Below are 11,249 nucleotides of genomic sequence, written 5' to 3' on the forward strand. Positions count from 1 at the left end.
GGCTCTTTTTCCCTCTACCATTCTTGGAAATCGAGGCTAGGGTTGAAATCGCCCTGTGTTTTAGGGTTTTCAATTTGATTAGCCTATATAAATTTGCATATACAATCCTCCTCATTGTTGAGCTTCCTGCCAATAAACAAGTGTCTTGATGGCCAATGAACAAATTGTTCCTGGAGATGGTTTCAGAAGGACGAGATCATCCATCTGTTACAGTTGCAGTTTTGGCATCTTCGTTGTTTTTCTCCCTGTGTCGGGTGTTAGTTTTAGAAGTTGTGCTCGTATTGCTTCAGAGACTTTGTTTTATGCATTGAATTTTTTTCGAGATTGGTCATCGTGTGACTTGTTCTCCAGTTGTGGTGCTCTACAGAATCTGCGTTTAATGGGCAATGAAGAGGGCCTTAGCTGCAGGAATTAATTTTATCCAGAGAAGAACAATACCCTATTCAGGAATTAATTTTAATTCAAATAAGCACAATACCCTATTCAGGATACCCTAGGATTTTGGGTATCAGATCTCATTGAAGTCGATAGATCATTTTGGGATATATGGATAGCAGAATAGAAAGATATTTTATGGGATTGAGTATATGCAATGGTAATGAAATGGAAGGATGAATACCAATGAACAACCACATGGTGAAAGAGAAAAAATTGCGAGCTTGAATCTACAAAACCCAATTCAAAACCACTAAAATATGAACCAGAAGGTTGCGGGAGTCCTCCATTCATGAACTCTGAAGTTTCTATACTTTGTAAAGATGGTAAGATGGAGGGGGCGTTTGACATTTTGCATGTGACAGGGAAGAACAGGATAGAAATTGAATTTAACATATATGTTGATCTATTGCAAGCTTGTATGGAAATGAAAGCCTTGGAAGATGGCAGGTTAGTTCATAATCACATTTTGTTATATGGGTTACAACAAAGTTTATATTTGAGATCCAAACTTGTGAATATGTATAGTGCGTGTGAAAGTATGACGGATGCACGAAAACTGTTTGACAAAATTTCTAAACGAAATGTACTATTATGGAATTCAATGATTAGAGGGTATGCCAACAATGGATTTTGGGAAGAAGCCCTTGGGCTTTATTATGAGATGCCGAGACATGGATTGCAACCTGATGGGTATACATTTCCTTGTGCTCTCAAGGCATGTGCAAGCCTAGGCTCTTCTGCTTTATGGCAGGGTAAAGAGATACATCACTGCGTAATTAGGTGTGGGTTAGAATCTGATATGTTTGTGGGTAATGCCCTTGTGACAATGTATGCCAAATGCGGAAGTGTGGAGTATGCACGTCAAGTGTTTGACAAAATGCCTCAGATAGATGTCATCTCATGGAATGAAATTATTGGTGGTTAGGCGCAAAATGGGGAGAAGGATAATGCCTTGATATTGTTTCAACAGATGGAAATGGAAAGCATGAAACTAGATGTGGTTACAATTGTTAGTATTCTCCCTGTGTGCGTGAGCCTAGTGGATTTGCAGCAGGGTAAGGGAGTTCATGATTACATAAGAAGAGCTGAATTTTCACATAACCTTTTAGTGGGGAATTCTCTAATAGCTATGTATGCCAAATGCGGGAGCATAAATGATGTGCACAATGTTTTTGATGGCATGTTCTAGAGAGATGTAGTTTCATGGAATCCCATGATTGTCAGTTATGTCTAGAATGAATGTTGTGATGAGGATATGAATCTATTTTATGAAATGAAACTAACAAATGTAAAGCCTAATGTCATCACATGGAGTATGATAGTTGAAGGATATGCCCAAAATGGGCATGGCTTTGAGGCTTTGGAAGTTTTCCAGAAAATGCTGGAGGTAGGGGTGAAATATGATTTTGTTGCCATTGCCAGTGTTCTCCAGGCATGTGCTCATCTCACAACTTTACTACAGGGAAATACCATTCATGATTTTGTACTCAGAAATGGACTTGATGAGGAGATTTTGGTGGTGAATGCCCTTATAACTATGTACACAAAATGCAGGAGTATAGGATATGCCAACAAATTGCTTGATGAAATGTTTGAAAGAGATGTGATCTCATGGAATGAAATAATTGGAGGGTATGCAATGCATGGTTATGGTGAAGATTCTCTTAAACTCTTCTACATAATGCAACAGGTAGACATGAAGCCTGATCATATCACATTTGTTTCAGTTTTGTCAGCATGTAGCCATGTCGGGCTTGTAGACAAAGTATGGCAGTATTTTGATCGCATGAGTCAAGATTATCACATCAGGCCCAGGGTCAAACACTATGCCTGCATGGTTGATCTTCTTGGTCGTGTTGGGCTTATTGATGAGGCTCAAAACCTAATAAATGAGATGCCACTAGAACCTGATGCTGATGTTTGGGGAGCCTTGCTTGGTGCATGTAGAATTCATGGCAACATAGAGCTCGCAGAAAAGGTGGTTGGGCATCTTTTTAATTTAGAGCCAGAAAATAGTGGGTACTATGTTTTGCTCTCAAACATATATGCTGCAGCTGGCAGGTGGGCTGATGTAACAAAGGTGAGAATAATGATGAAAAATAGAAGACTAAAAAAGTCACCAGGATGCAGCTTGATTGATGTAAATAGGCAGATCAATAAATTTCTTGTAGGAGACAGATCACACCCTAAGTCTGATCAAATTTATGCAATGTTGGAGACCTTGTCTGGGCAGATGAAAGAAGCAGGGTATGTGCCTAACACAAATTTTGTGTTGCATGACGTTGAAGAAGAGGTCAAAGAGAACATGCTTTACTGTCATAGCGAGAAGTTGGCCATTGATTTTGGCCTTATCCACACAAGCCCCGAAACCCTTATAAGGATCACAAAAAACCTTCGTGTGTGTGATGACTGCCACAGTGCAACAAAGCTTATAGCCAAGATTGCTAATCGAGAAATTATTGTGAGGTATGCAAATCGTTTCCATCATTTCAAAGATGGGGTATGCTCATGTGGGGATTATTGGTGATGCCCTCTTAACGGACAATAAAAATAACAGTTTCCACAGCAAGAAGCATGAAGACATGCTTTGGTTGACAAAGGGTAGTTGCAATTAGTAGCTGCTAGAGTAAGGTGTTTCTAGATGGAAGGCTCAATAATCTGTTAGTGCAAATTATTCTTTCATGCAGACATGCTTTGGTTGACAAAGGGTCATTGCAATTAGTAGTTACTAAAGTGTTTTGAGATGGAGGGTTAAACAATATGTTGATGCAAATTACTTTGAATTACAATTTTCCTATTGGACAAATTGTTATGAAGCACATCATTGAACTAAAAACACAGAGTAAAGGATGAAATGAGCCCAACCGGAAACATGCAACATGGAGAAACAAGCATCTACTAACTGTCTCACTATCTCTGAGGCTGCTTGTTTCAGTGTTCACAACAGGAACTACGATATATTATTTCAATAACCAATTTCATTTTGTTAGTATTGATTTCCTACAGAGAAGCCCAACTCTGACTGTGAGCAGTCCAATATCTGATTTTAGAAGATACAAATTCCAGATGATATCCTGTGGACCTTTCGTTCCTTGATTAAAAACTGGGTGGCAATCAAATAATTACCAGTTTTTGTATTAGTTCTACTTTTTTGGTCCTCTTTTTTGGTTACGACAAAAAAGTTTGGAGACATTGGGAGTAACATAGCAGACAAGTGTCATTCTGGGTGGCCATTTGGTGTAGTTGGTAGATTTCAAATACACTCTAGAATTTTAGATACAACGAATGTTTTGGAAATATGGAGGCTTCAACTTGGATTGGTTTATGGCGGATGCACAGATGCAGAAATATATCTTATTCCCAGGCTTTCTCAAGTTGAAGAAGCTGTGTAATTTGCAAAGAAAAAATGAATGGTATGGAAAAGACTTCACTTGAAAGTCATCCCCCTTTTAAATCATATTCTCATTATAAAGTTATGTTTTTTTCTTGTTCTTGTTCTCCACAATTTCCAGTCCAATGATTGCAATAATTGAGTTTTTAACTGAATTGTTCTTTTTTAAACATGAATGTTTGGGCTTATAGTGGGGACTGGTTAATTTTTCTCTCCATCCATTTGTTGTCAAGGTTGCTGGGACTTTCGCCAGTCTTAGATGAAAATTTTATTAGAGCCCACCTGTCGGGATTTGAACTTGAGTTATCTTCACAACAAGCAGTTGGACTTGCCACTAAACCTTAGCTGGATGGACAAATATCTGACTATTTTATAAGTAGTTGTAGGTTATTTTTTGTATCCAACTGTACCAATTTTTTTATTTCTGTAAACTGACACAAAGGCAAACAATTGTTGGAATGTCTCTATTTGGCCACCAATGTTGTCCATAAGGTGTATTCTACAGAGTGATTGGCAATATTAAAATTTAATGTTAGATTATGTGCATATGGTTTTCTTGCCATGTGTTGGCTACTGAGTACGAAAGTTTAAACACATTATTGATTATAGACCATATTCATGGTATGGCTCAAGGATCTTTTTCTTCATTTTTTTACCATGTTGCTACCCTCCAGCACATAGGCAAGAATGAGATTGCTGGTATTTTTCCAACCACAATCAACAATTAGCTCTCAAAAAGCCCCAATGTAATAGGCTATAGGCTTGCATATACTTGAGCCCCAATCTTTTATGTGCATCCTAGAAATTCTTGTGCAGTTGGGTCAGCTATTCAAATTGGAATGCATCTTTTTAGGAGGAAATCAACTCGTAAGTGGTATCAACACAACATTACCTATTCTTACTGCTCTAACTAATTTCTCCTTCCTTGAACAAATACACTTAGGTGAAAATCATCTTACTGACACCCTACCTTTTTCCATTGAACAACTTTCCTAACTGTCTGTGTTCAATTTGAGCCACAATGAAATAGGTGGAAAAATACCACCAGAGATTGGAAAACTGGCTAATCTAACATACCTTAATTTAGAGTGGAATATATTCAATGGATCCATTCCTTCAACACTTGGCAGACTTCAAAAGTTGGAAAGATTGTATCTAGGCAAAAACAAGTTACAAGGAAATATCCCAATGAAAATTGGCAGGATACAAACATTAGGACTCTTATCTCTGAGCCAAAACAAGTTCTTTGGAAAAATTCCTCACTCTTTGGGTCAATTGAAACAACTGAGAGACCTCTACCTTGATAGAAAAAATTATCCGGAAACATATCCCCCAACATAGGAGATTGCCTGAGATTGGAGGTGTTGGACCTGGCTCACAATAGGTTCCATGGAAATATACCATGAATAGTTGCAGGTCTTCCAAATTTGCAATTCTTCTTCAACTTGTCCAACAATTTATTAGAAGGTCCTTTGCCTTTGGAAATTGGGAAAATGACCATGGTTCAACAAATAAATGTTGCTTTCAATTAGTTAACGGGTTCTATTCCAAGCCAACTTGAAAGCTGCACAAAAGTACAATATCTCAATCTGTCGTTGAACTCATTTGATGTCCCAATTCCTGATTCACTTGGGAAAATGGGATTTTAGGAGGACTTGGATTTCTCTGGCAACAATTTATCAGGCACAGTAATAATGTCCCTAGAAAACCTTAAAATGCATCAACATATGAACTTCTCTTTCAATAAGTTGATGGGGGAAGTTCCCAAAGGTGGGATTTTCCGAAGACATAGGAGCAGAGCATTCATGGGATATCTCGATCTGAGTAGACAATGGGTACAATTGCCACCATGTCCATCACCTATTGCCAATATTCACAATAACCATTGGCTTGTGAAAAGGGTAATGATTCCTTTTGGAATTTGTGTTGTTGTAATATGAATTTTATTCATTGGATTCTTAATTTGGAAACATGGCAAGGGACAGGTTTGAGGAGAGCTTTCCTTGAGATTACAGAAGCTATTCCTTGGAATTCATGCCCTCCAAGAATTTCATAGGAGGAACTTATTTCTGCAACTAACTGACTTAGTGGTGCGAACTTGTTAGGAGTTGGTAGTTTCAAATCAATCTATAAAGGAGTCTTGATCGATGGCATGTTGGTTGCAATCAAGGTCCTCAATTTTCAAAATGAAGAGGCTCACTGAAGTTATATCAGTGAATGTAATGAGTTGGGAAAAGTTAGACACCAAAATTTGATCAGAATCATTAACTGTTGTTCAAACCTTGATATCAAAGCTTTAGTATTTCCTTATTTGCAAAATGGAAGATTAGAAAAGTGGTTATACCCTGGTGAAGATGTATGTCAATTGAGCTTCAATCAAATACTACACATCACCATAGACATAGCTCAAGTTTTGGCATATCTGCACCACCAATGTTTTGTGCAAGTGGTACATTGTGATTTAAAACCAAGTAATGTGATTTTAGGAGATGACATGACATGTTATATAGCAAACTTTAGTATTGTAAGAATAATTTTTGCAAATGCTATAGATTCAATGACTTTTTCACATACACTTAAAGGATCCATTGGTTATATTTCCCCAGGTATGACTTTTTGGCTAGTTATATGCATTCATGGCTTACTTTTTGTCATATTTATAGATTTCTTATTTGATTTTTTTTGTTAAAATGGTTTGAATCATTTTGCCCAATATGGATTGGGTGAAAGTGTTTCATCAAAAAGAGATGTATATAGTTATGGAATAGTATTGTTGGAGATTTTAACAAAGAAGAAACCAACCAACAACATATTTGTGGAGGGATTGAATCTTCCAAAATGGATAACCATTAATTTTCCAAATAAAATGGAAGTTGTTTACAATAGTCTATTGAGAAAACCCAGTGATGACACAAATGAACTACCAATAAAAGCAGGGCTTGTTACTGAACTTATGAGTATTGGGCTTTTATGCACTGAAGACCCTTGACATCATTGGAGGCTTAGAAAGAATTAGAGAAACTTGGCAATCCTAGATATGTGTTTTCTTTAGTAATTTTTTGTATGCAGAAAAATTACTTTTTTAAGGTGGAAAAACTTATAATAAATCAGTTGTGAACCACCTTTGAGGACAATGATCACTAACTCTTATGTGTGAATGTGAGTTGATTTATCATCATCATTCAAGAAAAATTAAGCTATACAAAATGACCAACTAGATATATAAAGAAAACAAATTCTTAACCAACCAAAAACAATTTTAAATCTTACTCCAAAATCTATAAATAAAAATACTATAAAATTAAGTATACAAATATGTATGTAATATATTTTTATAAATAGAAAACTCAATTGAGTTGTTTCAATAGAAATTTCCATTTTAATAAAACATAGTACAAAACCTGCTATAAGATAGTAAATTGCTCATTTAAACAAATGCCACTACAATGGTCAAGACGCTATCAAAAAGCTTTTCGCATGATTTCCAAAAAAACCCAACTTTATATTGATTTGAATCACAAAAACAACAATATTAGTCCTTTTGAATAACAAGGACAACAATATTAGCACTTTGGTAACATTTTCTAAATACTGCAAATATATGTTAAATATATATATATATATGAATATGATATTAAATATTTAAAAAATTAGAAATATATTTTAAATTACCATGGACAAAGATAATAATGCATTTTAAATTTTATCTAGCTATACTTCATATTGGAATTGCTACATAGTATTTATACATAATATACAAATATAAAAAGAATAATAAATTTATTATATTAAATATTAAAGAGTTTAGACTTCTGTGATCCATACTTGATTGTGAGAATGATTTCGGCAAAATCACATAGAAAATCATTTGTCGATGCGTTTCGAACCAACTAGTGTGGTTCATTGTCAGGACAAGTTGAGGAACAATTCTGAGCGATCCGTTAAATAGAGCATGCAGGTCCTTCAATGGCTATATGAACGGGCAACGGTTAAAAAGACCCTCAACGGTTATAACATATATATATATATATTTAATTATAATCATTATTATTATTATAACAAATTATTTTAGATTACAATAAACAAAGATAATAATATATTTTAAATGTTATTTAGCTATGTTTCATATTAGCATTCTACATATTATTTGTATTATAATATATTAATCTTTATTAATATATAAACTAGAAATTTGTGATTATATATATTTTAAAAATTTTATTTATAAAATTTAAATATTTTAATAAATTTGAATCTTTGAATCATTATTTTGTTTTTATTAGAAATGAGTTGCATAAACTAAATAAAATTACTTTTTGAATATAAAAATGTAATAAAAATTAATAATATACTTAGATAAAAGTAAACATACTTACATTAAAATGTATCTATATCATTAAAACTTATTCACATCTAGAAAAAATGAATATCATGAATATTTTTTATTTAAATCATTTTTAAATAATATTTATATATAACTTAATTTTATTTTATAATAATATTTTAAAATATAATAAAATAATTTGTAATAAATTAAGTTTTATAATAATTAAATAAAAATAGTTACATTTTAATTTAATAGTATTGAAAATTAATACTTATTAATATCCAAAATACAATTTTAATTTAAAATTCTTTATACCATAAACTTATTTTCAAGTATTTTTTTAACAATGTAACTCTCACAAAGTTTCCAAATTCCCTAAAAAGTTCCAAACAAAGGGATGCTTCCTTCTGGGCCTGGAGTATGCCCTAAAACTGCTTCTGCTTGGCTAAGAGCTCGTCTTCCTCGGACGTAAGGAAACAGGTTAACGGCCCAAGACCCAGAGGCATCTGGCAGGAGTGAAAGCCTGCTCCCTTACGGACCACCAGCGGGTTATTTCAGGTGGCGTGGTTTTCCTTGATAACAGTGATGTGTTAAACTAACATTCGCGGATAGCAGCCAGAGATGGCTGTCCTCACTGTTGGTTTGAAAAACTGAGTTTGATAGGTTTTTCCACCTTTTGAAAAAAAAAAAAAAAAAAAAAAAAAAAAAGGGATGCTTCCTTCATGTTCCCAACTTACCAAAAAGAGGAGCGGTTCTTGTACAACTATGTTCATTGCTCATCAAATTGTCACGATTATTGGAAGCATCCCTAACTTTAAATATATCTTTCAATTATAATTATAAACGATGTTTAAATGTTTAATATTTTCATATTGATTGAATATCTTGGTAGGCATCTCTATTTTGGAATAAGGCTTCTAGAATTTTTGTATTTTTGGATTAAAAAAATTAAGTGAATATGTGATCTAAAGTTCTCAGCAATAGAAAGTCTCTACATCTTGTTAGTAAACAAAATATTTAAACTCAATAGGTGTTTTTATGCCATGATTTGTGCAAACATTAATCTCTCATAGCTTGAGAGAAGTGGTAGAGAAAAGATTAATATCTCCTACCTTGACAGAAGTGGTGGTCAAGATCAACACATACAAGAACTTTGTGGTGGAATATTATCAAAACTAATAGAGGGATATGCAAGAGTGTACAGTAAGAACATTGACAAACACGCCCACTGAAGCTTGCAACATTGTTTATAGGAAGAGAAAATTATGTTTCTTTTTTCCAAACATCTAAGTTAGTATATTACAGTTTAATGAATATGTTTTCCTATTATCATATATGGTTTCATACTTTAACAAAAAATTCGCCAAGACTTAACAATGTTTTATTATTCAGTGAAAGATTTGGCAAGATCTTACAAGATTTTATAATTTAGTGAGATTCACCAAAAAAATTATATATACATATTATATTATTGATAAAATCGCCTTCCATTTTTCCTACGTATCATGGGGATTCTCCCATTTATTATACATATAAATTTTAGGGGGTTCTTAAAATTTTCCCTGAGAAAGACCCAGTTGAGACTAGAGTGCAGGGACAATGTACTAATTGTTTTAGATTTTTCTCAGTTGCACTGATAGTGCATACATTCAGGAAATGATCCTTGACGGATTGCGTTATTTTTAGAGGCTTTATTTCCCTTTAAATACAAGCTATCCTTCATAGGAATTACACATTGGAATAGAGAATTGGAGAGCTTGTGAATTGGCTAAGCTTTGGCCTTGAGCTTGCTTATGAGTTGGAGATTGAATTTGCTGAGTGTTGGGATTGTTCTAGAGAGAACAAGCATTGTAATTTCATCTTGATTTTCTGGATTAATACTAAACATGTAGTGGGGTTTTGAGTTGTGGCTTTCTCCAGATATTTATTGTGTTATGTGTCTTTGATTCTCTTCCTCTATTTATTATTGTTTGCTCGATGTTTATGGGATTCCACTATACAGAGTGGAAGTAGATTCTTGTCTCTTGTTTTAGTAGATTATATGAGCTTGTGAATCTACAGGATTTTCTACATGGCCTTGAAATGAAGGTTGGGCATGCATTTTTGTGAAGCAAACCAAAATTGCCTTGCTTCATAAAAATGCACGCCCAAACTTCATTTATTTTCCAATCTGATTGATTCAATTGTAGATTGTTTATTTAATTATTTTAAACAATTTTACATTGTTATCACATTTACTTTGAGCTTAAATATTTATACTTCAGATTTCATACAACATTCTAAGTTTTGATTTGACTTGCCTTATGTGAAAGTTGTGTATAAGTGGGAAACATAGTTATGTAGGATATTTGTCAGACATGATGCAAGGTTATATCCTAAGGTTAGGAATTGTCCAATCATGTCCCATTTCAAATTTCATTACCAAGAGTGTAATTGGTTTGGCCTGGGAGTGCATATTTGTTTTGATTGTGATCATTGGAAGATATGATTAATTGTTATTTTGACAAACTTAGATTTCAGTGTATAACATTTCCTTTATGAAAATGACTATGACATGTTACATAAAATGGTTTTATATTTAGGTTGGAATGATCATTATCACACATTCAATTAAGTACATGTCATGGTGCGTATTTATTTGAGGCACACAAACCTTTACTTTAACCCTACGAAATTGATCCAATTTGGCATATTCTTGCACAACAGAATTTTCTATGTGCAAAATTAATGTTAATTATGAGTAAAAAAGTACTCTCCAATCTGAGTCATTCAATTTTTCCTTGTAATGAAGGCTAGGTGTGTATTTTTGTGAAGTAGGCCAAAATTTCCGTACTTTACTAAAATGCACACCAAAGCTTTATTTATTGGACAATCTAATTTTTTTTTTCCCTTGGAAAAATCTGGGTAGATCAACCCCGAAGGGAATATTTTAAAGCCCGTTGGCCAAACTAGCAAGGCATAACCCCAAGGTGGTTGAGGAGAATTGATCCTGTGACCTCCCGATCGGCAAGGTACTTAACAACGGGGACTCAACCAGTTGAGCTAACCCTTGGGGCTTATTGGACAATCTAACTGATTCAAATTGTGGAATGT

General features: G+C 34.0%; 2 pseudogenes; both read left to right on the plus strand.

Moving 5' to 3' along the window:
- The first annotated feature begins 766 nt into the window (after positions 1-766).
- Positions 767-1,363, plus strand: LOC149144034 (pentatricopeptide repeat-containing protein At4g25270, chloroplastic pseudogene; annotated as a pseudogene).
- Positions 1,364-1,711: 348 nt separating this feature from the next.
- LOC149144035 (pentatricopeptide repeat-containing protein At1g20230 pseudogene) lies at positions 1,712-2,965 on the plus strand (annotated as a pseudogene).
- Positions 2,966-11,249: the final 8,284 nt, after the last annotated feature.

This window comes from Pinus tabuliformis, chromosome X (assembly GCF_031772625.1).
Source record: "Pinus tabuliformis cultivar Carrire ecotype Pingquan chromosome X, CPIR1, whole genome shotgun sequence".
Taxonomy (NCBI): domain Eukaryota; kingdom Viridiplantae; phylum Streptophyta; class Pinopsida; order Pinales; family Pinaceae; genus Pinus; species Pinus tabuliformis.